This window comes from Colobus angolensis, unplaced genomic scaffold, assembly GCF_000951035.1.
Source record: "Colobus angolensis palliatus isolate OR3802 unplaced genomic scaffold, Cang.pa_1.0 Scaffold31, whole genome shotgun sequence".
In the NCBI taxonomy this organism is placed as follows: domain Eukaryota; kingdom Metazoa; phylum Chordata; class Mammalia; order Primates; family Cercopithecidae; genus Colobus; species Colobus angolensis.
This window is the reverse complement of record NW_012116377.1, coordinates 3,454,878-3,475,853: the sequence shown is the minus strand read 5'-3', so window position 1 is coordinate 3,475,853 and position 20,976 is coordinate 3,454,878. Positions and strand designations below refer to the sequence as shown.

General features: G+C 39.1%; 1 protein-coding gene and 1 long non-coding RNA gene across 2 annotated transcripts in view; both read right to left on the bottom strand.

Annotated features, from left to right (window-relative positions):
- Window positions 1–555, bottom strand: part of LOC105517924 — a 1,095-nt gene extending 540 nt beyond the window's left edge. Inside the window, exon 1 of the long non-coding RNA XR_001002745.1 lies at window positions 44–555. This is a non-coding gene — a long non-coding RNA (uncharacterized LOC105517924). The remainder of the gene's footprint in view (window positions 1–43) is intronic.
- The window catches only part of TMCC1 (transmembrane and coiled-coil domain family 1), a 256,192-nt gene that overhangs the window by 219,542 nt on the left and 15,674 nt on the right, over window positions 1–20,976 (bottom strand). The gene's annotated exons all lie outside the window — the stretch shown is intronic.

Below are 20,976 nucleotides of genomic sequence, written 5' to 3'. Positions count from 1 at the left end.
TCTCGGCCTCCCAAAGTGCTGGGCTTGAGCCACCGCGCCCGGCCTGACTTTTAAAAATTGTTTAAGTCATATGCTCCTAATAGTGCTTAGAAATCTATTGCAAGAAATTAGTTCTCCAAGTACATACAATGTACTCTTCTTAAGTTTGGCTTCATTCATTAAACCAAATTATTTTGAGATCCATCTAGGTTGTTGACAGTATCAACTGTTCTTTTTATTGCCGAGTAGTATTCCATTGTATAAATACACCAAATTTGTTTATCCATACACTTGACGGATATGTGAGCTGTTTACAGTTCGTAGCTATTACCAATAAAGCTGCTGTGAATGTTTGTGTACAAGTCTTTTTTGTGGATATACAATTTCATTTTTCTTGAATAATTAGAAATGGAATGGATGAATCGTATGGCATCTTCACATTTACTCTGAAAGAAACTGCCCAATTGTCTTCCAAAGTAGTTGATCCATTTCACATTCCTATCCTCAGTGTATGAGAGTTCCAGATGCTCCTCCATTCTTGTCACCATGTGACTAATCCTATTCATTACAGCCATTCTAGGGAGCATGCAGTGGTATCTCATTATGGTTTAAATTTGTATTTCCCTAATGACTTATAACTTTGAGCATCTTTTCATGAGCTTATTTGCCATTTATATTCTTTGATGAACTTTATTCAAATTGTTTTCCCCTTTTCTTATGGGGTTGTCTTTCTATTCTTGAGTTACAATTCTTTATATCTTCTAGATACACATCCTCTGTCAGATATATGTTCTGCAAATATTTTCTCCCAGTCCAAGGCCTACTTTTTCATTTTCTTAAAGGTGTCTTTCAAAGATTAAAAGTTTTTAATTTTGATGAAATCCAATTTAGTAATTTTTTTTCCTTCATACTTCATGCTTTTTGTGTCTTAAGAAATCTTTGCCTACCCCAAGGTCACTAAGATTTTCTCCTCTATTTTCTTTCTGACAAAAACTTTCTGGTGTTGTATGGTTTTAGCTCTTCAAGTTAGGACTATGATTTATTTGAAGTTAATTTTTGTGTCTGGTGTGAGGTAAGGGTTGAGGTTCTTTGTGTGCTTATGAATCTCCAAATTGTTCTAGGACCATCTGTTGAAAAGAGTGAATATATACAGGATAAAAATAACTCCACTTCCATTCTATTTAACCCCTTCTCCTAAAATAAGTCCCCTAGCTTAGATTATATGAACCATCATTATAAACATTCCCTTGCACACCCTTAGCTTCCTTGGCCTTCTCCTTTCCTCAAATAATTGGCAAAACCCCAATCCTGCCAATCTAACTCTGATCCCATACCTGAACCCTTACAGTTGAAAGTACACTGTACAGTTGAAAGTACAAGAAAATACACAAATCTGTGCCAACCAATGAAACTTTAAATTCATGTCCACTAACCTCAAATGAGCACTTGATTCTATTCTGTAATCTATGTTTCTCTAGTCTATTCACTCCCACATTCTCATGAAGGACTATTTCACACTAACTCTCTTCAAATCTAATCCTCCCCTACCTTCATTCCTCTTATGACCTGACTTCCTACATCATAGAAACATTCTGCTACTATGGCTCGCTCCTCTGCTAATCGTTGGTCCTTGAATAAATTACTCGATTTCCAAAATGGAGATGAAAGTATTGCCCATTCTATAATCTTACTGTAAAGAACAAATGACACAATATATACATGGAAGGCACTTAATATACAACCTGGCACAAAAGAATACTAAGAGCTACTTTTAACTTTTTCTTACTGCTACTACTACTATTAAACATGTATCACATCATGATCATAAAGTAAATTTAACAGAGCAAGATTTAATAAGGATTAGACTAGTGCACTTATTTGTAAGTATCTCTACATTGGCTGGATGCAGTGGCTCACACCTGTAATCCCAACACTTTGGGAGGCCCAGGTGGGCAGATCACCCGAGGTCCGGAGTTCGAGACCAGCCTGGCCAACATGGTGAAACCCCACCTCTACTAAAAATACAAAAAGCTGGGTGTGGTAGCTCTTGCCTGTAATCTCAGCTACTTGGGAGGCTGAGGCATGAGAATCGCTTGAACCCAGGAGGCAGATGGTGCAGTGAGCAGAGATCGCACCACTGCACTCCAACCTGGGCAACAGAGCGAGACTCTTTCTCAAAAAAAAAAAAAAAAAAAAGGATCTGAGCTGGGCGCGGTGGCTCACACCTGTAATCCCAGCACTTTGGGAGGCCAAGGTGGGAGGATCACGAGGTCAGGAGATCGAGACCATCCTGGTTAACAAGGTGAAACCCTGTCTCAACTAAAAAAATACAAAAAATTAGCCAGGGGTGGCGGTGGGCACCTGTAGTCCCAGCTACTCACAGGAGGCTGAGGCAGGAGAATGGCATGAACTCAGGAGGCAGAGCTTGCAGTGAGCCAAGATCACGCCACTGCATTCCAACCTGGGTGACAAAGCAAGACCCTGTCTCAAAAAAAAAAAAAAAAGGTATCTCTACATACACGCACACATACATATACACATAGTATATATGTATGTGTGCACATCCACTGAAGGGGATTACATTTAATTCAAGATTATAAATTATATTTCTTTCTGTTTTTTACTTTTTATGCATAAATTTATTTTAAACTTTTATTTTAGGTTCAGGATTACATGAGCAGGTTTGTTGTGAATTCTATTTCAATTAACATTTAGATTAGGTATCATTTGAAAACTCTTAGTATTTTACCAACATGTCTGCATTTCTTTCTTAAGATACAAAATCTGTAGGAGTCTAAATCCTGATAGAAAAAAAATGTGGAAGGATACTACCACCTCCATCAATTCATGTTCTTCTACCTATACTGTTCAAATATGGAAGGTCCTATTCTCCTCCATCTTTTCAAACAATTCAACTAAACAAATGGTTAAGTACCTTAAAAATGCAAGACATTATATTATTTCAGCTGGGTCAATAAAAATTAGAAAAGAATCTTAGTCTTTTTCTTTATGCTTTCCTGAAACCAGAAGAGAGATTATTTTATACCCAACACACTGATGTTAACAGTATCTATCTATGCCAGACCTAAGACATAGATGTTTAATTTCACATTCTCTCTTCCTACCACACAGACCCTTCTGTGAAATAACTTGCATCCAAAATATTAGAATTTACTTGCTGAGATTAGGCAAAGGCTTAATCTCTGAAACGCATCCACAGAAGATTAAACCAGTAAATTTACAACCTGTTCAACAGTGGGGCTTCTCTGAGTTTTTCTTCCCCAGCAATCTATACAATAGTTTTTCAAACAACAGTTGCGGAGACCAGCTTGGTTGGGGAGACCCTAACCCAGCGGAGCTAGAGGAATTAAAGACACACACACAGAAATATAGAGGTGTCAAGTGGGAAATCAGGGGTCTCACAGCCTTCAGAGCTAAGAGCCCCGAACAGAGATTTACCCGTGTATTTATTAACAGCAAGCCAGTCATTAGCAGTGTTTCTATAGATATTAGACTAAAAGTATCCCTTACGGGAAATGAAGGGATGAGCCAAAATAAAGGGATGGGATGGGCTAGTTATCTGCAGCAGGAGCATGTCCTTAAGGCACAGATCGCTCATGCTATTGTTTGTGGTTTAAGAATGCCTTTAAGCAGTTTTTCCACCCTGGGTGGGCCAGGTGTTCCTTGCCCTCTTTCCGGTAAACCCACAATCTTCCCACACAGCGTTACAGTCATCACGAACATGGCACAGTGCTGCAGAGATTCCAGTTTTGGGGCCAGTTTATGGCTAGATTTTGGGGGGCCTATTCCCAACAAATAGTCATAATGTATTCATTCCCAGGGTTACTACTCAGAAGCACATAAATAAATCAGTATACAGCCAGAGCTATCCAAACACATTTTGACAGATCCAGGCCAACCAACTGCAGAGCTTCTGAATATGCACACCCCACAGGCCTAGGTAAGCACCAGCCTTTGGCTCCAGTGTATACTCCTTTCCTTCCCATAGGCTTAGTTCTAGCTTTTGAGGAAAGAAAAATAAAGCCATCAGTTGAGTGGATCAGACTTCCAGCAGGGTAAAAAGAAAAAGACTGTCACATAAATCCCTTCAAAAAAACATTTGCTTAGTAAAAAGGCAAGCAACTTAGTTATTAAAGACAATGTAACAAAAATTCAGTCTATTTTAATTTTCAAAGATTGAAAGAATAAGAAAATATTCAGATATGATATTTTAATCAAATTATAAACCACAAACATTCGGATGGCTACTATAAGGAAAACAGAAAGTTTAGTGTTGGTAATGACGTGCAGAAATTGGAATCTTTGTGCATTGCTGATGGGAATGTAAAATAGTACAGCCACTGTGGAAAACAGTATGGTAGTTCCCAAAAAATCAAAATTAGAATTATCACCTAATCTAGCAATTCTACTTCTGGGTACATATACAAAATAATTCAAAGCAAGGCCTCAAAGAGATACCTATACACCCTCACAGCAGTATAGATGAATAGGCAAAATGCAGCATATACATACCATGGAATGTCATTCAGCCTTAAAAGGGAAAAAAATTGCCGAGCGCGGTGGCTCATGCCCATAATCCCAGCACTTTGGGAGATAGAGGCAGGAAGATTGCTTAAACTAAGGAGTTCAAGGCCAGCCTGGGCAACATAATGAGACCTTGTCTCCGCTAAAAATTCAAAAAAAATTAGCCGAGTGTGGTTGCACAGGCCTATAGTCCCAGCTACTTGGGAGGCTGAGGCAGGAGGATTGTTTGAGCCTGGAAAGTCAAGGCTGCAGTGAGCCCTGATTGTGCCACTGTACTTCAACCTGGGCAACAGCGTGAGACCCTGCCTGAAAAAAGAAAAAACAAAGTGGTGACCAGGTGCAGTGTCTCACGCCTGTAATCTCAACACTCCGGGAGGCTGAGGTAGGTGGATCATTTGAGGTCAGGAGTTCGAGACCAGCCTGGCCAAAATGGTGAGACATTGTCTCTACTCAAAATACAAAAATTAGTTGGATGTGGTGGCACGCGCCTGTAATCCCAGCTACTCAGGAGTCCAAGGTAGGAGAATTGCTTGAACCTGGGAGGCAGAGGTTGCAGTGAGCCAAGATCACGCCACTGCACTCCAGCCTGGGTGACAGAGTGAGACTCCGTCTCAAAGAAAAAAAAAAGGAAGAAAATTCTGCAGTATACAACAACGCAGATGAACCTTGAGGACAGACATTATGCTAATAAAATAAGCCAACCACAAAGAGAGAGTTTTGGTTTTACAAGACAAAAAGAGCTATACAGATGGCTGGTCCTGATGGTTACACATTATGAATATATTTAATGCCACTCAACCGTACCCTTAAAAATGGTTGAGATGGTAAATTTTATGTTATGTGTTACCACAATTTTAAAAACTGAAGAAAAGAGTTTTTTAAAAAATCATAAACCAGCTAGCATAAAGAACAATACAGCTCAAGGCCAAACAATGCCTATTTTGTTTTCAATTTTTAACTTTCTGTCCATGTTGACTCTATGAGATGACATATTTCTGAGTAGTGAGGTCATTTTGGTCTTAACATTTTATAAAATTCTAGAACAAAAATAGAAGGCTTACGGGAAGAGAGGAGATTATTGGTAGGAGCATATTATTAACCACTCCAAGTGTCAATTAATAATGCATCCTTAATTATTTGCCAACACACAAGAAACATGGGCAAGGAAACAGTATTTCTGGGAAGCACTACAATTACTGATTCAATCATTCGTAAAGTATTTTTTAGTACCTATTCTTTGGTTAAAACTGGGGTACAGTGAGCTATGATTGTGCCACTGCACTCTAGCCTGGGCAACAGAGCAAGACCTTGTTGCTCAAAAAAAAGAAAAGAAAAAAAAACACAAAAAAACCTGTAGCATACACTGCAGTATATAAACAAATACAAAAATCTAAAGGATAGGGATAGTATCTGTAAGCATACCCCTATGAAAAATCAGTTCCTACATATGTATTTACTTGTATCTTAAGAATAAAATGGCCAGGCATGATGGCTCACACCTGTAATTCCAGCCCTTCAGAAGGCCAAGGCAAGAGGATTGCTTGAGCCCAGGAGTTCAAGACCAGCCTAGGGAACAGTAAGGCCCTGCCTCCACAAAAAATTAAACTTAAAAAAATTAGCCAGGTATGGTGACACACACCTGTAGTCCTAGCTACTAAGCAGGCTAAGACAGGAGGATTGCTTGAGCCCAGGAGGTCTAGGCTGCAGTGAGCTACGATTGAGCCACTGCATTCCAGCCATTCCAGCCTGGGCAAGAGAGTGAATATGCACACCCCACCTCAAAAATAAAAATCAATAAAATAATATCAAACTAAACAAAATAAGAGGATATATCTAAATCTAAGCAATGCATTATCTCCTCTTTTTGGCTGTCATCAAAACATACCTGAAGATTGATACATCTAAAACCTAAATCATGATCTTCCCCTAAAAAAAAAAAAATACCTGTCTTCCTTCAGCATTCCTTTTGTCAGTGAAGAGCACTAAGTTACTTAAATCAGAAATCTAGGACTCCTCTCTTCTCCACTTCATACTCTACCCATCATCAAGTTCTGCTGACTGTATCTCCTAAATATTCTTAAATTAATGCCTTTCTATCCTCTTCACCAACACAACTCTAAGTGAGTCACCCTTACCTATCACATGGACAACTAAATTCCTAACCAATACCCTACATCCACTCTGGTACCCCTTCAAGCCATTCTTTGCATTTCAGTGGAGTGTTCTTATCAAAAAAGCAAATCTGCTGGGTGTGGTGGCTCACATCCCAGCATTTTGGGAGGCTGAGGTGGGTGGATCACTTGAGGTCATGAGTTCAAGACCAGCCTGGCCAACATGGTGAAACCCCATCTCTACCCAAAATACAAAAATTAGCCTGGGTCATGGCACACAACTGTAATCCCAGCTACTTAGGAGGCTGAGATAGCAGAATCGCTCGAACCTGGGAGGCAGAAGTTACAGTGAGCCGAGATCACACCACCACACTCCAGCCTGGGTAACAGAGTGAGACTCCATCTCAAAAAAAAAAAAAAAAGAGAAAATCTGATTGTGTCCTTTCTTACTTAAAAACCCTTTAATGGTTGCTTATTTCTCTTAGGATACTTAGAAAAATGGCAAAAACTTCTTAACATGACCTATAAAAAACCTAACAAGGACAGGCCTCTCTCTTCACTTCAAACCATGATCTTTTTCTCTCTAACTCTCACTGCTTAAGCCATGCTAGCCTTAATTAGGTCCTTCATTTCACCATTCTCCCTTCTACCACACAGCCTCTGCACTTGCTGTTTCTTCTGTCTGGACAACCATCTCCCACCTCTTCTTTCTTTGCCAAGTTAACATCTACTCCTCCTTCAGATCATAGCACAAGTATCATTTATTGAGGATGCCTTCTCTAATCTGGTCAAATCTCACTAATGTAAGTATTACCCAATACCTACTCTTATGCCACTGTCACAGGTGTAATTTAAACACTTAATTTAACATTTCTGTCTTCTCCGCCAGACCCTAAGTTCCATGGGGGAAGGGTATCACCACAGTTTTTGCTCCACATAATATCCCATTGCCTAGGTGACCCAATAAAAATGTGTTGCATGAATGAACAAATGCATGAACCATGCTCAAGAATCATCAGATATGGTCCAGACTGCCTAAGTCAAAGTTCAGTTGCCAGCAATCACAAAACATTCACCACTAGGTCAAACTCCTATCACCATGATCTTCACTATAAATTTTCTTTGGCAAGGTCCCTTTAGCTAAGATAATGAAGTTTACTTAGGACAGGTCGTCTTCTGGTGGCTTCCTATTTACATGAAGAAACCATCAAAAACTCAAACTCCATTGAATAAAATAAAGCAATCTAAGAATGTCTGATTGTAGCTTTCATAACAAAACTATAAATTAGTTTTTTGAGTTTTTCTTAACACCTTGTTAAGTTTTTCTTAATATCTCATTTTCTTAATACTTCATGTCAAGTCCCAAAGCAAAGACAAATCATTCCTGGTTTGTCTTGAAATCTGAACCTCTTACTCAACTTATCCCAAGATAAATCACTGAAAATAAAACTCTACCAAAAAATAACACTTAAAGAAGTTAAAGTCTCTAGACACCTAAAAAATCAAAAGAAAAAAAAAAACTCAGCAGAAAAGGAGAAGAAATGAGGGCAACGTTTGGATGAAAAACCCTCTTTGACCACACAAAACAAGAAACACATCTTCCCCATGAATTCTGGCAAGGTAAATTCTCAGCCTCATTCACAAAATTCTTGGATAGTTTCCTTGGCCTAAAAACAACAACAACAACAAAAAACCCCACATGATTTCACAGTGACTATTCTAAAGCCTGAGTATGGATATGGTTGCCTAGGGAAATTGCCCATTTTGATGGTAAGCAAACAGTTCTCAGTGATGTTTCAATAATTTTTCTTAAGTCATAAAAATAGCAGACATTATAATTCATTTTTTAAAAAGGTAAATGAATGGAAAATGTAAGCTCCTGTTTTAAACAGAAGCTGCAGTATCACAAATTAGAGATTTAGGAAAAGATAAACATTTCTAGAGAAGTAACGAGAGTTAAAGAAAACACTGGTTCTTCAGATTCCAAAATGGCCAAATGACTTAGCAAAAAAGTTTAGTAATACTATACCAATGTCAATTTCCTGGTTTCGATATTATACTACAGTTACATAAGATGCCAACACTGGGAGAAGCTAGGGGAAGGATTCAAGGGACTCTGTGCTAATTCTGCAACTTTCCGTCAATCTACAATCATTTCAAAATAAAGTTTTAAAAAAAAATTAGTGGGGAATATTCAAGATAATACAACTGTAATTTTAAGTAGTGTGTAGCACTTTCCCGAGCACTGTGAATCATTCTAGTGAATTTCTGAACCTGAATGGATCATGGGAACTCCTGCATAGGTAGCCAGTGGTCAGGAGCACAGGTAGCGGAAGGGACCTCCAAATTTGTGGCTGGTATCTTAAGTGAGGATAGTCTTGTGGGGGACTGTGACTTTAACCTATAAAGTCTATGTTAACTCCCAGTAGTGTCAGAATTCCATTGCAACAACTTCCAGGTAATCTACTGTCAGTATTTCTTTTTTCAAAAACACTGCTCTAGGACCTACAATTCAGGTTTTCTAAGTTCCAAATTCAAAACTATGAATCAACGAATAATGCATTAAATGTCAAACAGGATTTCAAACATGTATGAGCAACGAAAAACAACAGTTAAGAAAGTTAAGAATTGGCTCTCAAAATAAAACAATGTTATACAATGTCATGAATTTCTCCAATAAAGATTAAGTGGCCTTGGGTTTTCAAGTTTTAACTCTGGTCCAATCTCCAATGAAATTATCTAACTTTCTTCCTCAACTAGCTGATTCACTAAATTAGCAAAACACGTAGATGAGGTACTTCTGTCTCTGAGTGAAGAAACTGTTTTAGGGAGTCTAAAAAGGAGAGTGAATGGGTTGTGCCTAACCCCTGTTAACCTCAATAGGGATGGCAACAGGTTCAAGAGGCCAAAGAAGAGACCCAGAACCAGCACATGAGACACGGGATTTTTTTTTTTTTTGAGACATAATCTTGCTCCCTCACCCATGCTGGGGTGTAATGGCACGATCTCAGCTCACTGCAACCTCTGCCTCCCAGGTTCAGGCAATCCCCCTGCCCCGGCCCCCTAAGTAGCTGGGACTACAGGCATATGCCACCAAACCTGGATAACTTTTTTTTGTATTTTTAGTAGAGGGGGGTTTCACTACGTTGGTCAGGCTGGTCTCGAACTCCTGACCTCAAGTGATCCACCCACCTCAGCCTCCCAAAGTGCTGGGATTACAGACATGAGCCACCACATCCAGACAAAACATGGGATTTTATTAGGGGCTTACCTACAGGGGAGAGAGTCACGTAGCAGTGGGCTGGACAGAAGAACCTCCTTACATACAGCCCAGTGGCAGCAGGCTGGACAAGACATCCACCTTAACTACAGTGCAGTGATGGCAGGCTGGACAACATATCTATACTGCCCAGTGGCAGCGGACTGGACAGAAAAACCACAACTGCTTGCAAACAGCATGCAGTTTATACAGCATTTTCACTTAAAACCCTCCCCTTAAGGACCTCCACCTGACAACCTTCATTTACCCCAAAACTCAGGGTCTTGATCCCCTATACAGTCCGATCCCCTGTACAGCCGATGATCCACGTAATGGAATGAATGGGGCCCAGATGTTCCTCACAGACAAGGGTTGGCCACTCCCAGATTCCCTAGCTCAAAACACACATTCAGGTATGTCTGCCAAACAAGGTTATTCCAAGGGTATGCTTAAATTATTGACATCAGGTGTATTTACAGAGTATACAAAATTAAGTCTCAGAATCTGTAGTAATACCAATCTTAGCTAGCCAAAAGAAAATTTAGCTGTCAATACTAAATATGTACAGTATGTGTAGTGGCCAAGACTAGCACATTGATAGTGGATGTAAACTAAAAAATAAGTTTTTGAGATAAGGTCTCGGTCTGTCACTCAGGCTGAAGTGCACTGGAGTGACTGCTCATTGCAACCTCCACTTCCCAGGCTTCAAGTGATCCTCCCACCTCAGCCTCTCAAGTAGCTGGGACTACAGGTGTGCGCCACCACATCTGGCTAATTTTTGTATTTTTTGTAGAGATGGAGTTTTGCCATGTTGCACTCAAATGATCGCCAACTGCACTGAAATGATCCACCCAACTCAGCCTCCCAAAGTGCTGGGATTACCGACATGAGCCACTATGCCTGGCCTTAATGTAATTTCTTGATTCTAGACCTCATCAACTGATTAAAAGGCATACCTTTAATAACAGCCTTTTGAAAAGAAATACTACCATATTAGATGCACACAATTTCAAAACTTAAAATGCAAAGAGGTATGCCTCTTATAATTGAGAAAATAGGGAATTTAGGAAACAACACCTAAATTGTTGTTTAGTGTGCCTAACCAACACCTATCATTTATTTGTTCCAAATTTTTCTAACTCAGAGTTGAACCAAAACAATACTCCTGTGCTGTGTTAGCTTGCTTAGAAAAAAAAAAAAGGGGGGGTGGGGGGTGGTAGGGAGATGGGGCTCCTACCATGTAGGTAGGAGCTCCTACATGGTGGCTCCTACCTGTAATTCCCAGCACTTTGGAGGCTGAAGCGGGTGGATCGCTTGAGCTCAGGAGTTTGAGACCGGCCTGGGCAACATGGTGAAACCCCGTCTCTACCAAAAATAGAACAAATTAGTCAGGCGTGGTGGCATGTGCCTGTGGTCCCAGATACTCAGAAGGCTGAGGTGGGAGGATCACTTGAGCCCGGGAGGCAGAGGTTGCAATGAGCCGAGATGGTGCCACTGCACTCCAACCCTGTCTCAAAAAACAAACAAACAAGAAGAAACACTACTCCTGAAACTTTACTTATCCCAAAAGTTACTGTGTCTTCCAGAGACATGAAGATAAAATTTACAGAGCCAGGTGTGGGTGCATGCCTATAGTTTCAGCTACTCTAGAAGTTGAGGCAGGAGGATTTCTTGAGACCAGCAGTTGGTGCAACATAGCAAGACCTTATCTCAAATAAATAAAATTTACAATAACTTTTTGCTAAAAGCATACAGAAGTTAATTTTTTGCAAAGATGTAGTAATGCAATGTATGAAGCATAACCATAACAGAGTGCTTGAGCTCTGCACTATAGAAAAAGTTTTAAAGTATTGCAGCACACCAACCACCACAACAAATTTGCTAATCCTTAATTTCCTCACAGGTTACAATAGTACCTATTCTCATAGAGTCATTGTGAGAATTAAATGTAAAGTGCTTAAAACAGGACCTGATATGCAATAAGTACAGCATAGGTATTAGCCTTTAAAAAACAAAACAAAAAAAAAAACCTTTCTTAAAAGAACGTATTAAAGCAAATGCCAGCCACCTGTGTAGGCAAATGGCCGCAGCATCTTAAATCTCACTCTGAATGTCACTGCAGGTGTTTCTCATGATCCTAGACACAACAACCTTAACATCTATGAGGGACGTTCTTGTCCCTCAGTTTTCTGCTTGATCTGACAAATGAAAAGAAAATAACCAACTAAGTCTAATTATAAACAAAACATACAGGAAGCAGAAAGAATCAATAATTAAAGAGAAAAGTTAATATGAAACTACTATTCTTCATAGATTTAGATACCTCTTTTTATATATAACTTTGCATTTGTATAGTACTTTGTACTGTCCAAGTAACTTTTTTTTTTTTTTAGATGGAGTCGCCCAGGCTGGAGTGCAGTGATGCGATTGTACCTCACTGCAAGTTCCGCCTCCCAGGTTCACGTCATTCTCCTGCCTCACCCTCCCGAGTAGCTGGGACTACAGGCACCCACCACTAGGCCTGGCTAATTTTTTGTTTTTTTTTTAGTAGAAACAGGGTTTCACCGTGTTAGCCAGGATAGTCTCAATCTCCTGACCTCGTGATCCACCTCCCTCGGCCTCCCAAAGTGCTGGGATTACAGGCGTGAGCCACTGCGCCCAGCCATGTCCAAGTAACTCTTAACACATTATCTCAATTGATTCTCACAATAATCCTGTGAGGTACTTGCTATTATTTCACATTTCACAGATGAGAAAAATGAGCCTAAATGGCATGCTGAAGGTCACACAGCCAGCAGGCAGAAAAGCTGGAACTTACACTCTTGACTACTCTACTCTACCACAGGTGTCCCTCTAAATGAAGGGAAGTTTTACAATGCTAACACAACTTTCTGAACACCATCCTCCATATCGCAGCAAACTATTAAACAGCTTCAAGACATACTGAAAAATTAGAATCAGCCACGGAATTACAGGAACCTTAAGGATCATTTCTAGTATAATTTCCCATTTTACATATTTTTTGGTTTTTTTTTTGAGACATTGTCACTCTGTCACTCAGGCTGGAGTGCAGTGGCACAATCTCAGCTCACCGCAACCTCTGCTTCCTGGACTCTAGTGAGCCTCCCACCTCAGCCTCCTGAGTAGCTAGAACCACAGGTGCATGCCACCACGTCCAGCTAATTTTTTGTATTTTTGGTAGAGACAGGGTTTTGTCAGGTTGCCCAGGCTGGTCTCAAGCTCCTGAGCTCAAGCAATCCACCCACCTCAGCCTCCCAAAGTGCTGGAATTACAGGCATGAGCCACCGCACATGGCCTTTATTTTTTCTTATAAAATGTTTTCTGTACTCAGGATCAAAAAAAATTTTTTTTAAGTGTCCTCACATTTTAACATCTGCAAGCATGTATGAAGATCAAGAAGCTGAGAAAATAAAAGGATTAAAACATACAAACCCTGAATATGTTTTGCCTGACTTCCCCTTGGTCCCCAACATATTTGCTGGAAAAAACACTTTCTTATTTATAGGCATAGGTCAAATTTAAGATTTCTTCTGATAGTTTTAATAACTTTTCATTTTAAATAAGTGATTACCTCAGATTATCTATAAAATGTGTTTTTTATTACTGCTTCTCAAACTGTTGAAGCAATTAATATAAACATAGTACATGGTAAACTAATAGAAAAATAATATGAAGGAACAAAAAGAATCTTGTAGGCCATAGCTAAAAATTTTCAAGATTTTGACTTGCTCATATATAATTTCCTTCATTTTGTCACAAACTTTTTTGACGCAAAATTCTCAATCTACTCCAATAACCACATGTAAATCTTACTCAAGGAGAAAAACATGGTATTTCAAAGTCACATTCCTTTTCACTATAGAAACATTTTTTAAATATGTAGAAGTTTTTATTGCTTAAACTTATTTAAACACATAAGTCACTATGAAGCAAATATAGAAAGACAAATGACTTAAGTATGAGATAAACTATAAAAAATGAATTCAGGCTGAGTGTGATAGCTCACACCTGTTATTCCAGCACTTTGTTTTGGGATGCTGAGGCAGGAGGATCACTTGAGGCCAGGAGGTTGAGAACAGCCTAGGCAACATAGCAAGACCCCATCTCTACAAAAAAATACAACAATTAGGTGGGCATGGTGGCATGTCCCTATAGTCCCAACTACTTGGGAGGGTGAGGTGGGAGGATTGCTTGAGCCTGGCAAGCCGAGGCTGTAGTGAGCCATGATCCATGATCTCACCAGTGCACTCCAGCCTGGGCAACAGAGAGAAACCCTGTCTCAAAACACACACACACACACACACACACACACACACGTATACACATGAATTCATGGTCTAGGAAATGTACCTTTTGACTTTTTTGTTCTAATTTGATACTCCAGCCTGGGCAACAGAGAGAAACCCTGTCTCAAAAAACACACACACACACACACACACACACACACACACACACACGTATACACATGAATTCATGGTCTAGGAAATGTACCTTTTGACTTTTTTGTTCTAATTTGATACGGCCTCCCTTCTGTTCTCTGCCTAAAAAATAAACGTATCTAGGACTCTGCTCAATTAATGGTTCCCTCTTCATAGTGCCTGACATGGTGCTCAATAAATATATGTTTAAACTTAAAAATTTCCCAGTAATCACTAGCATACCATAATGCAGCCTCCATGACTAGGAAGCTACATAGCAACTTATCTCACTACATCAGTGTAATTGTATAATTTTTGACCTATCAATCGCCAATGATAACTGAAAAAACCTGTTTTGGGCACCAAAGCAAGAGTTTCAAGACATAAAGCAAAGAAGAAAATAATTACTGATAGTTTATTTAATCTAACACAAATATTCAAAAATTTTAAAAATATATATGTTAAAGAGTTCAATATTTTCCACCCTCTACCCTCAGGAATCAACTACTCCTTACTAAGAACTACCTACATATAAATATAAATGTTTCATACCTCAGTGTCAAAATAGAACTCCATAAAATATTAAGTGAGAGGAAAAATTTTTTTTTTTAATAGAGATGGGGTCTCTATTGCCCAGGCTGGTCTCAAACTCCTGAGCTCAAGCAATCCTCCCACCTCAGCCTCCCAAAGTGCTGGGATTACAGGCATGAGCCACTGCGCCCGGCCCGTGAGTGGAAATTTGTCCACAATATATTATGAAGTGTACAGGAGAGATGGGGTAGGGGGGAAATGGGTTAATAGTACATACATTAAGATACAAATATGTGTATATATGCATGTTTGCACCTGAGTCTACAGTGCACATCAAAATGTTAACATTATCACTGAAAATTATCAGAGAAATTATAACTTTCTGAATTATACTTATCTAAGCACTTTCCATAACAAACACATTACTTTTTTTTTTTTTTTTGAGACGGAGTCTCACCCTGTCACTCAGGCTGGAGTGCAGTGGTGCGATCTCAGCTCACTGCAACCTCTGCCTCCCCAGTTCAAAGGATTCTCCTGCCTCAGACTCCGGAGTAGCTGGAATTACAGGTGCCCGCCACCACACCCAGCTAATTTTTGTATTTTTAGTAGAGATGGGGTTTAACCATGTTGGCCAGGCTGGTCTCGAATTCCTGACTTTGTGATCCGCCCACCTTGACCTTCCAAAGTGCTGGGATTACAGGCGTAAGCCACCATGCTAGCCACTTTTACAATCCAAAGACAATAAAGCGTTTACTCCACTAACCTAGGAACGTGTGGACTATTCAGGATTTGAACAAACATGCTTTTCCAACCATCTTTGTTTTCACATGAAGTAACAAAAGGGGGAAAAAAAAACAAATGTGGTTACTATGGGACTAAGACCTGCATGATATTCTTTTAGTGCTCTGAGAAGTTGGAAGAGGAGTGAAAGTAAGCAGAAACACAAAATAATTATTAAAGAATTATTATGTACGGCAGCTGGGCGCAGTGGCTCACACCTGTAATTCCAGCACTTTGGGAGGCCGAGGCAGGCGGATCATGAGGTCAGGAGATCCAGACCATCCTGGCCAACATGGTGGAACCCCATCTCTACTAAAAATACAAAAAATAGCTAGGTGTGGTGGTGTGTACCTGTAGTCCCAGCTACTTGGGAGGCTGAGGCAGGAGAATCGCTTAAACCCAGGAGGCAGAGGTTTCAGTGAGCTGAGATCGCACCACTGCACTCCAGCCTGGCAACAGAGCAAGACTCCGTCTCAAAAAAAAAAAAAAAAAAGAATTATTACTTATGGTGAGAACCTTTCAAGTGATTTATAATCTCACTGTTAAAACAAGACTTTAAATATAATTAAGATTATAATTATATTCCCTATTAAAAAACAGGGAAAGAATTCAAATAAACATTTCTCCAAAGAAAATATCCAAATGGCCAATAGACACATTAAAAGATGCTCACCTTGTTAGTCATTAAGGAAATACAAATAAAACCACAATGAGGTACCATTTCACACCCACTAGGATAGCTAAAATCAAAGTATAACAAGTACTAAAGAGGAGTAGAAATTAGAACCCTCATACACTGCTGGTGGGAATGTAAAATGGCCCAAGCAGTTTGTTTTTGGAAAACAGCCTTACAGTTCCTCAAAATGTTAAACATAAAAGAGTTACCATATTTCCTAGCAATTCCATTTCTAGGTATATATGCATAGTTCACACAAAACCTTGTACATAAACGTTCATAACAGCATTATTCAAAACGGCCAAAAAATGGAATCAATGTAAATGTTCATCAACTGATGAAAAGATAAACAAAACATGCCATATTCTCCATACAATGGAATCTTATTTCGCAATAAAAAAGAACAAAGTACTGACACATGCTACGACAAAATGGATACACCTTGAAATTATGCTAAGTGAAAGAAGTCAGTCACAAAGGACCACATATGATATGATTCCATTTATATGAAGCATCCAGAATAGGCAAATCCTTAGGAACAGAACATAGATTAGAAGTTACGCAGGGATAGAGCAGGTGGGGTGGAAATGTGGAATGACTGCTCAATGAGTACAGGGTTTCTTTTAGGGGTGATGAAAATGTTTTGGAATTAGGTTGTGGTGATGGTAGTACTGCTCTGTGAATACACTAAAAACCACTGAAATGCACACTAAGAAAAATGAAGTTTAAGGTATGTAAAATATATCTCAAAAAAGCTGTAAAGCAAAATGTTAATAGGAGAAATGGGTGCATGGCATATAGGTACTCTGTACTATCTGCACTATTTCTGTAAATCCGAAACTTCTAAAATAAAAGGTGTATATACAAATTAGGAAACAAGACACATAATAAATAGCTAAAGTAAGGGATGAGCTAAAATAGCACCACAGAACTCTGAAAAGATTCACGCACAGTGTTTGAGATTTTAAAAGAGGTCCTGAATAAACATTAGATGGAAACAAATGAGATTAGGCCTCATCCACAGGGTCACACATAGCACAGATAGGAGGGAAAATAGAATTCAAAGACCTGAAACAAGCTCATCATTCATCTGATCAAACAAGTTCCATTTTCTTACTTACATACAACTTTCCAAATAAATTTACTTTCTTACAACCCAAAAACTTTCAGAAAAGTCTATGCAGAAAAATATACACATGCTGGTAAACAACAGTGTCACTTTATCAATGTAAATCTAGTGCCTCCGCACCTTGGATTAGGATTTTATTAGGAAAGCATTTTAACACAATTTTGCCATATCCATTTCTAAAAGTCTAAAGGCCTTATTCTCTACAGCTAAGATATTATTATCATAGACTTTAAGATTCAATTCTGGTGAAACCTAAAAGATGTCAAGATTTGTTTTCACTGTCTTCTCCATATGAATAATAAAGCACTTAAAGTGTTCAAAAAGAAGATACTGACTGGAAAGGGACATAGGGAATTAAATTACTAGGGGGATAAAAATGTCCTATACCTTTACTTTATTCATGGTTATACTGTACCCATACATTGTTGTATGCATATGTAAAAATCCATTAATCTATATATACATCTTTCAACTGTGGATCAAAAGATCTGGAAATTACCCCTTAATTTTAAATAATGAATTTTTAAATGTTCCAACAAATTACCTTATTATCCCAAAGCATGTGATGTATGAATAAGATTTTGTTTTCTTTTAGTAAAAATAATCCAGCATGGAGAAGCAGTTTGCTTTGGTACCTCAAAAATCAAAAGATAACAAGTCTCCCAACTCTGTTCTATAAACTTCATGCCTCACAGAGATTGAATCCTGAGATTCTACTGAGAAGGTGAAAAGAAAAAGGGGAAAAGGGCAGAATAAAAGAATAATGGGAAAAAGAACAGAACCAATCCTCACTCAATAAGTCACCCAGAGAGGCCAGGCACAGTGCCTCAGCCTATAATCCCAGCACTTTGGGAGGCCGAGGCAGGAGGATCACCTGAGGTCAGGAGTTCGAGACCAGCCTGATCAACATGGTGAAACCCCATCTCTACTAAAAATACAAAAATTAGCTGGGCACGGTGGCGTGTGCCTGTAATCTCAGCTACTTAGGAGGCTGAGGCAGGAGAAGTGCTTGAATCCGGGAGGTGGAAGTTGCAGTGAGCTGAGATCACACCACTGTACTTCACCCTGGGCGACAGAGCGAGACTCTTATCTCAAGAAAAAAAAAAAAAGGGCATCCAGATAAGGCTAGAAAAAGTAAGAACCAAATCAACATCCTCTCCATCCCCAACATGCCCCAAATGCCATGTCCTTGTTCTCAAAAAAGAAAATTATTTTATCTAGAACTAGTTGTGAAATAATGCAAAGAATGTAAAAGAAGTTATCAGGTTCATGCTCTCTCTAAAAACGATCACAGTGCTACCATCTCTTGCATCCTTGTGCAATTTTGTAAAAGAGTTCTAAGGCACTATACCTTTTACTATATTTTCCCTTTTTTTCACACATACACAGGTCTATAGAGAGGTTGGGAGCCCACATAGGCCTCAACAGATTGATACGAAGTATAGCTCTTATTTCAGTGACAAAATTTTAAAGTTGGACTAGGTCTGAGCAGTCAATAATCCTAAGAGACTTGCCTAAAATCTCAACGCTTAACAAGTGGCAGAATCAAATTAAAGTTGAATCTAGCCTTCTATTCACCACATCACACTTATACCTATGCCAAATTAGAAACTAGACAGTACCTTATCTAAAGTGAAAATTGCACTCAGGAAAAAAATAGTTTATATTATCCAAATTCTCATACCCATCTGTTCCACAGCATCAGTCTTTTAATAAATTTATAAGAATTATAACTACTGGCTAGGCACAGTGGCTCACACCTATAATCCCAGCACTCTAGGAGGCTGAGGCAGCCAGATCACTTGAACCAAGTTCGAGACTAGCCTGGGCCACATGGCAAGACCCCATTTCTAGTGAAAATACAAAAAATCAGCCTATAGGAGAATCATCCAAGCCCAGGAAATCAAGGCTGCAAAGAGCTGAGATCACGCCCTGCATTCCAGAGTGGGTGATGGGAGTCAGATGCTGTCTCACAAAACAAAAAAAAACAAAAAAGAATTTTAACTGTCAATTAGATTATGGTCAGTACCTTCTTTTTTTTCTGTAGTAAAATCCCCTTGGTAAACTGATTTAAGGACAAAAGGTTATTTGGTAAATAAAAAGGAAAGGCAAACAGAGGTGAATGGTTTTAAAGAATATGTTTGGCAACCAAAGACATTAATACAGTCATTTATCCATTTGGCAAACTTTGAAATGCCTACTAGGTGTCCAGGCACTGTATTGGACCCAACAAACACAAAAGATACAGAAGACTTTGGTCTAGGTAGGGAAACACCACAGAGTGGTAAGAGCCATGATGGGAAACCTGGGGTGCTGAGGAAGCCCATAGGAAGAGCATCTATCTTAATCTGGAGGGTCAAGAAGTCAGACTAGCCTCTTACGCTCCCAATTTAGATTTGCTCCAGAAGGCTTAGGCTTCTCATCATTCATTTTTTCTTCCCCCCTGTAGTGGGGGCAAAGCGCAATCCGGGCTCACTGCAACCTCCATCTCCCAGGCTCGAGAGATCTTGCCACCTCAGCTCCCACTGGGAGTACAGGTACATGACACCACATCAATTTTTTTTTTTTTTTTAATAGAGACGGGGTTTTGCCATGTTGCCCAGGCTGGTCTCAAATTCCTGGGCTCAAGTGACCCGCCTGCCTCAGACTCCCAAAGTGCTGGAATTACAGGCATGAGCCACCACTCCTGGCATCCTTGCACTTCTTAAAATAAGGACGTATTATGTTTATAACCAGAAAAAATATGGATGGCTATCAAAATAGCCCAAAGAGGATAGGGAGAAAATGATGAAAGCTTGAACTATAAGGTCTGTAAGAGCAGAAAATTGTCTTATTTACCACTATATCCCTAATTTCTTGTACAACGCCTGGCACATAATAGATGCTTAATAAATCTCAGAATAAATGAGTGAATGAGTGAATAGATGAACACTCTTAAGGCTCAATGGGGAAGACACATTTCAGAAGTAAGAAAGAAAGAAATTAAAGATAATCCCAAGTTTTGTAGACTGGTTGGCGAAATGAAGGATGAGCCATTAATAAAGATAAGTAAAACTAGAGGAGGTAGAGGTTTATGGGAATGCAAAAATATCACTGCAAAATGCCAACGAATTTGGTAGAAGACATACTAGGTTTCAGGAACCAGCAGGACCTCAAAATGCAGATATCCAGCAAGCAGTAGAGAAGTGCAAGCTGAATGTGCAGATTTGAGTGTCATCTGCATGAAGCTTATATCAGAGATCACAGCTATCATATACCATAGTTTATGGACTCTCACTGCTCTTAATCCAACAGAATAAGATATGCAGATCAAAATGGAATATACCCACTATTCTGGATGCCCTGACACCTAATTTGACGTTTATTCTACCGATTTCTAAACTTACGATTATGAAATAAATACACATTATGCTTTAGAGACTTCATCTCTCATTTATTTCCTAATGGTATACAAAGACCCACAGCTATATACATACATACATATATATACATATATATATATATATATGTATTTTTTTTTTTTTTTG